Source organism: Pteropus medius, unplaced genomic scaffold (genome assembly GCF_902729225.1).
Source record: "Pteropus medius unplaced genomic scaffold, Ma_sr-lr_union100, whole genome shotgun sequence".
Lineage (NCBI taxonomy): Eukaryota > Metazoa > Chordata > Mammalia > Chiroptera > Pteropodidae > Pteropus > Pteropus medius.
The window spans coordinates 7,431,326-7,445,607 of record NW_024355205.1 but is presented as its reverse complement, the minus strand read 5'-3'; the positions used below and the strand labels follow the sequence as shown (position 1 = coordinate 7,445,607).

General features: G+C 31.3%; 1 pseudogene; it reads left to right on the top strand.

The window, feature by feature from the left end:
* Window positions 1-7,191: 7,191 nt before the first annotated feature.
* LOC120598542 (peptidyl-prolyl cis-trans isomerase A-like) lies at window positions 7,192-7,680 on the top strand (annotated as a pseudogene).
* The last annotated feature ends 6,602 nt before the right edge of the window (window positions 7,681-14,282 follow it).

The window sequence follows — 14,282 nt, the reverse complement described above, 5'->3', positions numbered from 1 at the left end:
AATTTAATGTATGGCATATGATATGGGTCCAAATTAATTCTTTTGCATGAGGACACTGAGTTTTGAAGAGACTATTGTTTCCCATTTGTCATCCTTGGTGCCCTTGTTGAAGATGAATTGAGATATATGCATAGGTCTTTACTATAACTTTGTAATATATTTCGAAATCAGGGAGAATGCCTTGAGGTTTGTTATTCTTGTTCAAAATTGCTTTGATTCTTCAGGGTCTATTCTATTTTCAAACGAATTTTAGGATTTTTTTTTCTATTTCTGTGGAAAATGCCATTGAAATTTTGTTGGGGATTACATTGAGTTTATAGGTGGCTTTGGGTAGTGTGGACATTTTGACAATATTAATGCTTATATTAATTCTTCTAATCTATGAACACAGGATATCTTTCCATTTATTTGTCTCTTCTTCAGTTACTTTCATCAATGTCTTATGGTTTGCAGGGTACAAATCTTTCTCCTTCTTGGTTAAATTTATTGTAAGTATTTTATTTTATTTTATTTTTTTGATGCTATTGTAAATGGGATTGTTATCTTCATTTCTTCTTCAAATAGTTTGTTGTTAGAGTGTAGAAACACAACTGATTTCTGTACGTTGATTTTGTATTCTGCAACTTTACTGAATTTGTTTATCCTTTCTAACAGATATGGGTAGAATCTTTAGGATTTTCTATACATAAGATCATAACCTCTGCAAATAGGAAATTTTACTTTTTTCTTTCCAATTTGGATGCCTTTAATTTTTTTTTAATCTAATTACTCAGATTAGAACTTTCAGTACTATGTTAAAGAGGAGTGGTCAGAGTAAGCATCTTTGTATTGTTTCTGATCTAAAAGAAAAACTTTACATCTTTTCAACGCTGACGGTGATATTAGCTGTGGAGTTGGCATATATTGCCTTTATTATATTAAAGTATATTCCTTCATACTTAGCTTGCTGAGAGATTTCACTATGAAAGTTTGTTGAATTTTGTCAAATGCTTTTCCTACATCTATTGAGGTGATCATATAATTTTTGTTATTCATTCTGTTAATATGATATACCATAATGATTGATTTGTATACGTGAACCAACTCTGCATCCCAGGGATAAATACAATTTGATGCCAGCATATGATTCTTTTACTGTGCTGTTTAATTTGTTTTGCTAGTATTTTGTTTAGAGTTTTTGTTTCTATGTTCATCAGGAATATTGTAATTTTCCTTCCTTTTAGTGTCCTTACCTGGCTTTGTTATCAGTGTAATGCTGGCCTCATAAAATTAGTTTGGAAGTATTTTCTCCTTTTCCACTTTTTGGAAGAGTTTGGGAAGGATTATAATTAATTCTTCTTTAAATTTTCAGTAAAATTCACCAGTGAAGCCATTAAGTCCTAGACTTTGCTTTTTTGAGAAGTTTTTGATAACTGATTTAATCTTCTTACTTTTTATTGGTCTTCTGATTTTCTATTTCCTCATGATTCAGTCTTGGTAGATTGTATGTTTCTAGGAATTCATCCATTTCTTCTGGGTAATTTAATTTGTTGGAACATAATTGTACATAGTGTTCTTTTACGATTCTTTTTTTCTGTAGTATCAGTTAAAATGTCTCTTTTTTATTGATAATTTTATTTATATATGTCTTCTCTCTTTTTAGTTGAGTTAGTTGGCTAAAGGTTTTCAATTTACTTATCTTACAATTTGGTGATTTCAAATAATCTGTCTTTGAGCTAGCTTATTTTTCTTCTGCTTGATTAAATCTGCTGTTGAAACTCCCTATTGAATATTTCATTTTAATCACTGTTCTTCAGCTCCAAAGTTTGTTTCATTATTTTTTATGGTTTCTATATCAGTGGAACTTCTCATTTTGTTCATGTATTGTTTCCTGATTTCATTCAGTTGTCTGTGTTCTCTTGGAGCTCACTGAGCTTCCTTAAGAAAATTATATTGAATTCTTTGTTGGGCAGTACAGACAGAAAACCATGCATAGATCTCCTTTTCTTTAGGGTCAGTTACCAGTGCTTTATTCCTTTCCTTTGGTGATGTCATATTTCTCTGATTCTTTGTGATTCTTGTAATCTTGTATTGATGTGCATTTGAAGAAGTAGCCACATTTTCCAGTTGTTGTAGATTGGCTTCAGCAGGGAAAGCCCTACTACACCAGTCAGCAGCCAGAGATTTTGGACAGGCCAACAGGCAGACTGCTTTCAGAATCCATGGACTGGAGAGTTTATATATTGGGTAACAAACAAGCCTGCTGCCTGGGTCTACAGGGGCTAGTCTGTCATCAGGGTCCACTGAGGTAAGCCTGCTGCCTGGGTCCATCAGTGTGGGTTTGGAGCCTGCATCCTTAGGGGCCTACATGGAGCCTGGGTCTACAAGAATGGGCCTGAAGCCTACCTAATTCCATAGGGGACAACTTGGCACTGGAGTGGATCTGGAGCCTGGATCCACAGAGACTGGCCTGGAGTGGGAGCAAGTCTGGAGCCTGGATCTCTGGGGGCTAGTGCTTTCTTAAATATAAATTAAACATGTTGAAAAGAATAATTTTAAAACTAGATAATCAAATGACACTGCTGCCAAAATTTATAATGAGTATCTCTCCTACGACCTTAAAGCATGTTGTAATGTGATATATTAACATTTGGTGCATTATTTGTGCATATATCTTTCTCATTAAACTGAGAGCTATTTTAAAAATCAATTTTACTGAAGTACGCTATACATATAAAAAAAGCACCCATTTAAAGGTATACACCCATGTAGTTATCATTGAAAATGTATTTACATCTGTAATCACCATCATAATAAATACTTAAAACATTTCTCTTACTCCAAAATATTTCCTGTGCCCTTCTCAGTCAGTCCTGATACTACTCCCAAACCTAGGCAACCATTAACCCAATTTCTATCACTACAATTTAGAGTTTTATATTAAATGAATAATTCAATATGGACTTTTTGGTTTTGGTGTCATTTGCTTAACATAATGTTTTTAAGAGTTATTCACATTGTTGAATATATCAGGAATTTATTTCTTATTTGTATGGATGTACTATAATCATCTGTTGGGCACTTTGTTTCCAGTTATAGAATAAAGTTCTTATGGCAGGTCATTGTGTGGACATTTATTTTTGTTTCTTTTAAGTAAATTACTAGGTATGGATGTGCTGAGTCATATGGTTAATATATACTTAACTTTATAAGAAAATCCACAAATGTTTTCTAGAAGGTTGTACAATTTTGCATCCCCATCAGCAGTATATGAGGTACCAGGTACTCCATATCACATCCTTGCCAACACCTGGCATTGGATTGTCTTATTTTAGCCTTCTGAGTGGGTATGTAATAATATCTCATTGTGGCTTAAATTTGCATTTACATGAGAATAAATGAGCTTGAGTATTTTTTCATAAACTTATTTCCACTTAGATATATTTGGTAAAATGTCTGTTCAAGTCTTTTATCCATTTTAATGGGGATTTATTTTCTCATTGTTGCGTTGGAATGTGTAAATTCTCAGATTTATGAATAGTGAAGATTTTTCTGTCAGCCCATGCCTTGCCTATTTATTTTCTTAATGGTGACTGTTGAAGATCCCAAATTTTTAATTTTGGTGATGTCAGATTTATCAACTTTTTATTGTTTGCACTTTTTTGTGTTATATCTAAGAAATCTTTGCCTTCTCCAAAGTCACGAAGATTTTCTTCTAGAAGTTTTCTGTAATATTAACTTTTATATTTAAATCTATTGTCCATTTTGAGATAATTTTTGCATGTGGCTTAAAGGGTGAGGTTAATTTTTTTTCCATATGAATACCCAGAATTCTGGCACCATATGTTGGAAAAAATAGCCTTTCTCCATTGAATTACTTTGGCACCTTTGTTCAAAATCAATTGACCACATCTACATGGGTCTATTTCTAGAATCTCTATTTTGTTCCGTTGAACTTATTGTCTATTTTGATAGCAATACCACACTGTTTTGGTTACTATAGCATTATAATAAGTAAGACTTGAAGTCAGATAATGTAAGTTCTCTAACACTGCTCTTTTTTAAATAATATTCTTTTGGCAATGCTAAGTCCTTTGACTTAGAACTGTAGAACTACTTTTTTAAAAGCACACTAGGATCTAGATTCAGGTTGTGTTGAATCTATACGTCAATTTGAATATTGAGTTTTCCAGCTTATGAACATGGTATAATTGCTTCATTTATTTAGGTCCTTATTTTCTTTTGAAATAATATATTTTTAGATTACTAGAGTATGATATCTTATCTACATTTTATTAAATTTACTCTTAACTGCTTTATATTTTTGATGCTACTATAAACACTATTTGATTTCAAATTTTACCTTTTTTGCATGTATCTAGAAATATAATTAAATTTTTGTTTATTAACTTTATGTTCTGTAGCATTGCTAACCTCTCTTACAAGCTCTAGAAGCAATTTTGTGAATTCTATTTATGAATTTCTCAAAAGAAAATTTTATATTTTTCTTTTTTAGTTTTTGTAATCTTTTTTTTTTTTTGCATCACTTAATTGGCTAGAACTTTTAGTATAGTGTTGAATGGTGATTGCTCTCAATCTTAGGTGGAAAGATTTTAGTCTTTTATCAAAAAGTATTATAATAGGTGTGGATTTTTCTAGGATGTCCTTTATCAAGTTGAAGTGTCTATTTCTAATTATGGTATTTTTAATTGCAAATGGCTGTGGAAGTTTTGCAAATAATTTTTCTGCATCAATTTTGATGATCATCTATTTTTTATCTTTTATTCTGTTGATATCATGAATTCTATTGATTGCTTTTCCAATGGTAAGCCAAACTTGCATTACTAGGATAAACCCTAACATGATGTATTAGCCATTTTAAAATTATTGCATTTGATTTGCTAAAGTTTTCTTAAATATCTTTGTGTTGCTGTTTATGAGGGTTACTGGTCTGTAGTCTTTTTTTTTTTTTCTTGAAAGTCTTGTTTAGACATAAATTTGAATCTATCTGGGTTTGGAGTTTACTTTTGGGAAGGTTTTTAATCACAAATTCAATTTCTTTAATAGATATAGAACTATCCAGATTTTAAAATTTATTTTTTAGTCAATTTTAGTAAATGGTCTTAAAAAGATCTGTCGTTTTCATTAAAGTTGTCCAATTTATTACCACAAAACTGTTCATAATATTCCTTTAGTATCCTTCCAGTATTTGTAATGATATAGCCTGTTTTAGTGCTTACATTAGTAATTTTAGTATCCTTTTCTTTTTTCTTTGATCATTGTAGCTAAAAATTCATCAATTCTTTAAAAAATTTATCAAGATTTTTACAATTCAGTTTTTGGTCTAATTGCCCCTGTCTTCCTAATTTACCCTTTGGCCTTCTCTGTTCCTTGAGTATGACACGTTCCTATATACCCTTTGGCCTTCTCTGTTCCTTGAGTATGACACGTTCCTTCCCATCTCAGAGTTTTTGCATATTTGTACATATACTTGTTCCTCTCTTTGGATGTTGTCCACCTCCCTTCTCCACTCACCTAAAATCAACTCTTTTTCTCTCCCCTCCCACCTGCCAAACTCATTATCCTTCTGACTAAAATTTTGCTTAATCTCATAGGCCTTCTCTTTCCATACCATGTGACTTAACTACCTCCAATATAGCACTCAAATCACCCTATTATGTTCTTTCATGTTGCATTATACTTATATAGCTACGCTTATGTATTTATAAACCTATTTATGTATCATGTCTCTGTCCATGACCAGACTGCAAGCTCCATGATGTTAGCGACTGTGTCTGTTTTTTCAATTTTTATCTTAAGGTCCCTATACAGAACTTGACCATAGGATGAATGTAAAACAAGTTAGAATGTGAAAAATAACACAAGGAAGGTACAAGAGATTTTGAGTAATCAAGTGACATTGTCCACTTTGTTAGAAATGATGGCCTCATCCATCTTCTACTGCTCATGGAACCAGAAAAGATTATAAGAGAGATAATGTTTTTCATTACCTTTGACACCACACCTCTAAACAAAATGAGTGTCATTTATGTTTGCCATTCCCTGGCTTTCCTTACTCATTTTCTGTTTCTTTAGTATTCTTCTTTTCTTGAACATCATACTTTTCTCAAGTTACTCTCATTTCTCCTGTGATGTAGGTATGTGGCTTCATGAAAGCACATTTCCTCTCCTTGAATATTTGCATTTTAGAAAAAGAACACTAAAGGACTTCACACTCTTATAATGGAATTCTGACATTAACAAAGATGATGCCTATTTTGATAGCCCTCTAGTCCATGCTTAATGTGTTCATAAGTGTTATAGATTCTAAGATGTTGATGGTAGCCTTCCTACTTTTCCCATGCTTGGAATCTTTTTTAATTAGTCATGATAGGCTAACAATTCCAAATGTTAGTTACTTGTTGCAATAAAAGTTTATTTGCAGGAATACAATAGTCTAAATGCAGTGTTCTGGATCAAACATTCTTCAGCCTGGCTTTCTTCCAAGGAGAGACTCCTCTCTCATGGCTTTGTTTTCATGTGACTCTATCCTCCTCTAGGTGCTTGCAGTTCTTCAGTCAGTCTACAAATGGGGAGAGATAATGTAAAAAGAATGGAGGCTCACTTCTCAGAAGACTATAGAGGCCAACTCTGGAAATGGTTTACAGTGGTTTTATCCACATTAAGTTGCAATGGAAGCTGGGAAATATAGTCTTAGTGCCCAGGAAAGAAAGATAAAAAGTTTAGTGAAAGTTTACTACAAATCCCTAGTATATCATCTAGAAAGTCTTATACGTTCAGATCTATATTCTCACATTTCCCTCACCCCAGCCTCAGGAGCCTGTAATCTTTCCATATCCTTCTGTATAGCATTTTAATTAGAAGTTATTTTGTTATTATCATTATTGCTTTGGTATGGGGAAGGGTGCCTAGCATTAAAAAAATTATTTGGAGCACCATTTAAAATATATTTCACTACCCCTATTTATCTGGACTCTGACTATACTGGAGTTCTTAAATAGCATGTGAGGAAAAGTGAACAAAAGACATCCTATTTGTAGAGTTTTTTTCTTGAAGTACCGTACTTTAGTAAGAAGTAAAAGTATAATATTTACATAGCCACCAATTCCATCTATGATTAGTACTTCATTTAAAGAAAAAATAGAACTGACCTTGCAGACACCACTGCTTCAGAGCCATGTGTGCCCAGCCATGGTCAACCCAACCGTGTTCTTCAATTCGACATCACAGTCAACGGCGAGCCCTTGGCCGTGAGATGGTTGCAGGAAAAGTTCCAAAGACAGAAGAATATTTTCGTGTTCTGAGCACTAGAGAGAAAGGATTTGGTTATAAAGGTTTCTGCTTTCACAGAATTATTCTGAGATTTATGTGCCAGGGTGGTGACTTCACATGCCATAATGGCACAGGTGGCAAGTCCATCTATGGGGAGAAATTTGATGATGAGAATTTCATCCTGAAGCATACAGGTCCTGGCATCTTGTCCATGGCAAATGTTGGACCCAACATAAACAGTTCCCAGATTTTCATCGGCACAGCCAATACTGAGTGGTTGGATGGCAAGCATGTGGTCTTTGGCAAGGTGAAAAAGGCATAAATATTGTGAAGGCTATGGAGTGCCTTGGGTCCAGGAATGACAAGACCAGCAAGAAGGTCACCATTGCTGACTGTGGACAACTCTAATAGATTTGATTTGTATTATCTTAACCACCAGACCATTCCTTCTGTTGCTCGCGAGAGCACCCCTCATCCCGTCTGCTCGGAACACCCTATTATTATCTGCTCTCACTGTGGTTCTTTGGGTTCCAGGTTTTCCTTGTACCTCCAAGTCTAGCTGGGTTGCAGAGTTAAGTTTATGATTATGAAATAAAATTTAAATAACAAAAAAAAAAAGAAAAAATAGAACTGGTATGAAAGCTTTAGCTCTCTGTGACTCCATAAAGCTCCCCATTTTTAGTGTAAAAAATAAACAAGACAAAAGTGTAGGCAGATTCAATAAAGACAGAAATTAAAAGGTCAAAATATCTTATAGCTATTGCATCATCAATTCTACTATTTCCTCCCAATTTAAAATTTTTTTGTAGATATTATGTCAATTCTCTCTGATTCCACAGAGAATCACAGTTTATACATGACTGGAACCCATGTAGCAAAACTTCCATTACATATGCAGAGCAGAAAACTCAAGAAATAATTATAAATTGACAAATGTCTCCACTTCTGGATTGGCCTATTCAATCTTAGCAATAATTATTTGTTCTGTTAGGTTCATCCAATTATTATTTGGTCAGCAAATCATTTTTATTTTAGGAGGTAAATGTGATAAACACTGAGTATCCAATATTCTAGTGAATTTTAATTGCTGAGCAATAAAGCCGTGGCTCAACTAGGTTTAGCTCCTAAACTTTAAAGCTCTCACTGCAATTTGATATCCACAGAAACATCTTCCCTTGCCCCGAAAAACTGGTTTATCACTTCTTAAAAATTGGTGAACTGAAGCTATAGATAAGTTTGAAATTACACCTGCTGAGTTGGATACAAAATATTGAATATACCAATAAGTATCAGATTTCAAAAGATCTTTTGTTTGTTTCTTCAAATAATAAGCATAGTGCATATTTCTCAAATCCATTGTAAAAAAAAAAAAAGGCTTCTGTGACGTGGTTCCAATAGTTTTATCTTGATATATTTTAAGAAACCATTTTAGAATCACTGGTTTTTAGAATACATAAAGCCGTCAGAAAAAAAGCAGTGTAGGATGTATGACTTGCTTCTCCTTCTCTACAATTTATTTTAGAATCCTTGTGATAAAGTATTCTAAATATCACACTGGAGTATATCCAACAATATTTCCCAATTAGCTGTTAACATCAGAGCAGGGAGAGTATCCGATCAATTTTTGTATTTCCAGAACCTTGGACAACACCTAACACATAGCAGACACTTGATAAATGTGTGGTAAACAAAAGAATTAATTGATTTCCATTTTGTTTTTATAAAAATAAAACAAAACAAAATTGCATGATTTGTAATCTGATAAATTGCATAAAACATCACACATATTCTTTTTTTCTAGGCCACTCTCACCTCCTAACCATCCAGTTCTCAAATTCCTCTGCAAAATATCATAACATGACTCCTAGCATAACAAACATGTGGCATATAGTAAATGTTGAATAATATGCATTTAGGGAATGATTGTATGAACAAATATGATGCTCAATTTTTAAAAAATGTAATAAATTACATAAATTCATGAATTAAGTTTAGATATGGAAATGTTCCTTTGAAAAAGGAAGGATTGTTGTCATGTAAATACAATTCTATATAGTTGATGGAAATAATAAAAATATTTTGGTAAAAGTGTATTGAACCAATTTTGTGTTCCACCAACTTCTACTTTTGAAAATAGCATGGACCATTATTCAAATTTCAAATTCTTTGACATAATTAAAAAAATGTTATGCCTATAACATAGTGTAGTTTTTCATTACATAACACATTGTTCATATATTGCTTACTTAGGATAAACTAGTCACTCCAAATTATTATTTGTAATAATACTACCATCATTTATTGAGTGTTTACTAAATTCCATACATTATATACATAATAAACAACCTCTTATCATACATTGATTTCTTTTTTCTGAAAATTTGTTATTTATATAATTTTTTAAAATTCTATATTTCCAAGAGAGTAAATTTTATGAGAGCAGGAAATAAATACATTCTTTTTACCACTATACACCTAGCATTTGGTATGGAATCAGTCACACATTAGTTAAAACAAATATTTATCAATAAATAATTGAACATTGCACCATAAATATTATTGCACTGATCTTACTTACAGAAATAACTTACACTTAGAGGTAGTAAGAAACTTGCCCAAGGTCAAATAGCAAGTGTAAAGCCAGAACCTAAATCCATATTTTTAAATCTCCAAATCCATGCTATGATATGCTATGATCTCTAGCTTTTGGAAGCAAGCACAGTGTTTTCATTTCTTGGCTCAGTTTTTACAGGCTGCTATAACAAACTACCACACTGATTTAAATGGTAAACATTTATTTCTTGCAGTTCTAGTGACTAGGAATTTGAAGATTAGGGTGTCAGCAGATTTGGTACCTAGTGAGAGCCTGCTTCCTAATTCATAGGTGGTCTTCTTCCTCTGTGTCCTCACATGGTATAATGGAGCAAGAGCTCTCTGGGGTTCTTTTTAAAGAGCACTAATCTCATTCACAAGGGTTCCACCTTCATGCCCTAATTATTTTCAAAAGCCCCATCTCCTAATACCATCACACTGGGGGTTAGGATTTCAGCATATGGATTTGGGGGAGACACAAACATTCACTCCATAACGCTCATTTATTTTCCAAACTAAATCATATAATATATGTCATTGGTTTATATTAGAGACTTAGATAAATGTCTCTAAAGAATTAATATGGACCACAGAATAACAATAACTAGTCCATAGTTAAGACACATTTTTTTGGACATTTCTGGTTGAAAAGGGAGATTAAAACATTGTTTAGCTTTAAAATTTTAAGTCAAATAAGGGTAAAGGCTGCAAAGTCCAAAGCAGTGCAGGGAGAAAAAAAATAAAAGAAAATAAAAACAATAACAGAAATCTCTATCTCAATCAATCATTTTTAAAAAGACAAGAAGAAAAAAGATATAAAATCTGAATATAGAAATAGAAATTTATATCAGCTAATATGTTGATAATCATAATTTTAAATTTTCAGTTAAAAGTTAGATTTTTCAGATTGAATTAAGGAAATAAAGCTATATGTAGTTTGTAAGAGACACTCCTAATGCACAAAGATACAAAAGGCTGCTAGTAAAAGATCTAAAATGGTATACCAGACAAATACTAGCTAAAAGAATACTGGCAAGTGATGTATGTAATATCTGTAAAAATAGACTTTAAGACAAAAACCTATATTGGGTAATATGTTACAGCATGAATGAACTTTGAAAATATTACACTAAGTGTAATTAACCAGATAAGAAAGGACAAATATTGTATGACTCTACTTATAGGAGGAATAGGCAGATTTAGAGAATAAGCACATTTATAGAAACAGAAAGTAGAATAGAGATTACCAGGAGCTAGGCAGATGAAAAAATGGAGAGTTATTATTTAATGGGTATAAAGCATCTATTAGGTATGATGAAAACGTTCTGAAAATAGATGGCTGTAATGATAGCACAACATTGCAAATGTCTTAATGCCATTGAACTATACATTTAAAAATGACTTAATTGTTTTTTAAAAGTATATATAATTGAAATTTTCTTAAAAAGCTATATTAGGTATGGAGAAGATCAATACATAGTAATAAAAGTTCAATTTACATAGAAGATATCATTTGCATGAACCCAATTAAATAGCCTCAGATATTTACAGAAAGAAATAGGTGTACAGATAAAATTGATAAATCCATTTCCATAATGAGAATTTCAACATATTTTTAATTATTAATAGATCAAAGCAAACAAAAAAATTGTCGATACAAAAAGATTTTAATAAGCTTGCTGTAGTAAAAATATATAGTACAGTGTACCCTAAAGAATAGCATACACATTTTTCTCAAGCACATTTATAATATTTACAAAAATTGACTATGTCTATATTAGTCTATAAGGTAAGTCTCAATCATTCTAGCTGGTACTCTAAAAAAATAAAAAGTAATTAAAGACATCAAAATGGAAGAAACAACACCAACAGAATCAAATATGAGTTGTTGAATATGAGAATGTATAGCACGTTAGCAGAACATTAAATTAATATACAACAATCAGTTGCATCTTTACAGAGCAGCAACAAAGATCAGAAAATATATTTTTTAAATGTCATCATTTATAATACAATAAAAACTATAATCTATTAGAGGCGAATGAAACAAAAGATGCATAAGACTTAATTTAAAAATATTTTAAAACTTTATCTAAATAAATGAACTAAAACCTAAATTAATAGAGAGATACTTTCTATGTAAATTAGTCAATGTTATGAAGATATCAAATGTCCCCAAATTGATAGCTTTAATGTTATTCTAAATAAAATTTGAACAGAGTTTTATGAAGGATTTTAAAATCCAGTTCCAATATTTACGTAGAAAAGAGCCAAAAGTAGCTAAAATATTCATAAGAAGAATAAGGAGGGATGATTTGTCCTACCAGATATTAAGAATTAAAACAGAGCTATAGTAGATTAGAAAATGTGATATTGGTACATGGATAGCCAGATGGACCCATAGAACAGACAGAATACAGGTTCAGGCATAATACAGGGATGGCATGGCAGATCCCTAGGGAACTAAAAGACTAATAATAAATGTAACTAAAAAGAAAAACTCAATTCACATTAAAAATTAAATTGGACCTTTCCTCTCACCATATTAAAACCAATTGCCAATGTTTTAAAGATTTTTATAAGACATAAAACTAAAAATTTTTGAAGAAAATATTAGAGAGGTCCCTGAAATTGGGGTAAAGAAGATTTTTTTACTGTGTAAAAAGCTCTACCTCAAAAGAAAAAGTATAATAAATATGATTACATTAAGTTAACTTCTGTGTCTCAAAAGAAAATGAAAATATAAGTCACGAGCTCTGAAAAGATACTTAAAATATGATAATTAACAAAAGATTATTATCTCAAATATTAAAACAAAACTTATAAGTCAATAATACAATAACTCTATAGAAAAGTGGACAAAGATATGAACAGTAGTTTCAGTAAAGAGGAAATATTTTTGTCAAGCAAAATCATGAAAAGGGGTTTAATTTCATTAGTAATAGGGATATAAAAACAATGACACTGTGAGATAGCCACCCTTTTACTCATTCAATTGGCAGAAACTAAGAATTTGACAACACATTAATTAGAAATGATATGAAAACTCTTAGGCATTGCTAACTTTTCAGTTAAACCCTTATAAGTATCTTATGTATTCTACCGGGACTCCATCTAATAATATACCCAATTTTGTTTTTGTCCTAGTTCTTGGGCTCATTGTTGTTGAGTATATCTTATTTTTAAACCATATTTGTTTTAAAATTTATAATATTCTTTTATACATATTAAAAAGGAAAATGTAAAATTTAAAAGTAATATGGCTATTATCAATATAACAAGTCAATTAAGAAATCTGAATTTTATTTGTGTTTATACTCCCAGGTTCAAAGTCATTTAATTAGACAGAGACTTTTAGTGACACTAATCACATTTATATATTAAAGTTTCTGAAGCATTTGAATTCCTGCATTCATATAAAATTGAGTTCTGAAATTTCCCTATTTCTGAAATTTAGTTGTATTTCTCATAAATAATCATTATAATCAAGAACACATTTTTTACAAATTTCAAATTATTTATTATGTTTTACAGTTCAAAAAAGAGCTTTTAAATATAGCTGACTCTCCCAGTAAGCTTGGGTGGTGGATGGATAAGGCACTTATTAGAGGGACTATTTAAATAAACAGAACCTAAATCTTTAAGAGGGTGAATGACCTAAACAGGTCCATACACGGGCTAGTTGCATAGTTTGTATTGTACTTGACTTTTCACTCTGTTTTCTGCTCTCTCCCCTACACCATTTTACCTCTAAAGATAATAATAAACTGGTAGGTCTGTGAAATGTTTCAGCACTTTCAAAATGCTTTCCATTTCATGTCATCTGTTTTGATTCTCACATTCACCCTTAAAGTTTCTTTAACATATTTCTTTCTTCTCATAACATGTATAGCATAATTTAAACCAAATATATTATTAGCTATGAAAATATAAGATCTTTCCGTTAAAAATTTTACTAGATAATCAAATCAAAATAATAAAAAAAAATCTTGTTTTTGTTTTATAAACCCCATGGTTTTATTCACTGATTGGTCCAAGAAGTAAGTAAAAATAATTATTTTGGAATTTCTTGGTTTTGTTTTGTTTTGTTTTGTTTTTGAGAAGGCAAATGAATGAATGAAAGAATGAATGTACTGTTTTATCATCCAAACAACTTCTGCTTTTCTGGGTTTATTGAAGATGGAATGAAATGTGTTCTCTGCCTTCTAGAAATCCATTTATTTGTACATTTGTACATTTAACAAAGTACAAAAAAAGTCTTTTCAGAAATATTTCTTTAACTGTGCTATAATGTATAGTGAGTATTATTACAAATGAATAATGTAGTATTATTAAAAAGTATGATTTATCTTTATTCTTATTTGTAAACATCCTGCTTAAATTTTTCTCACTCTCTCTCTAAAATCCATGTGGTCTTG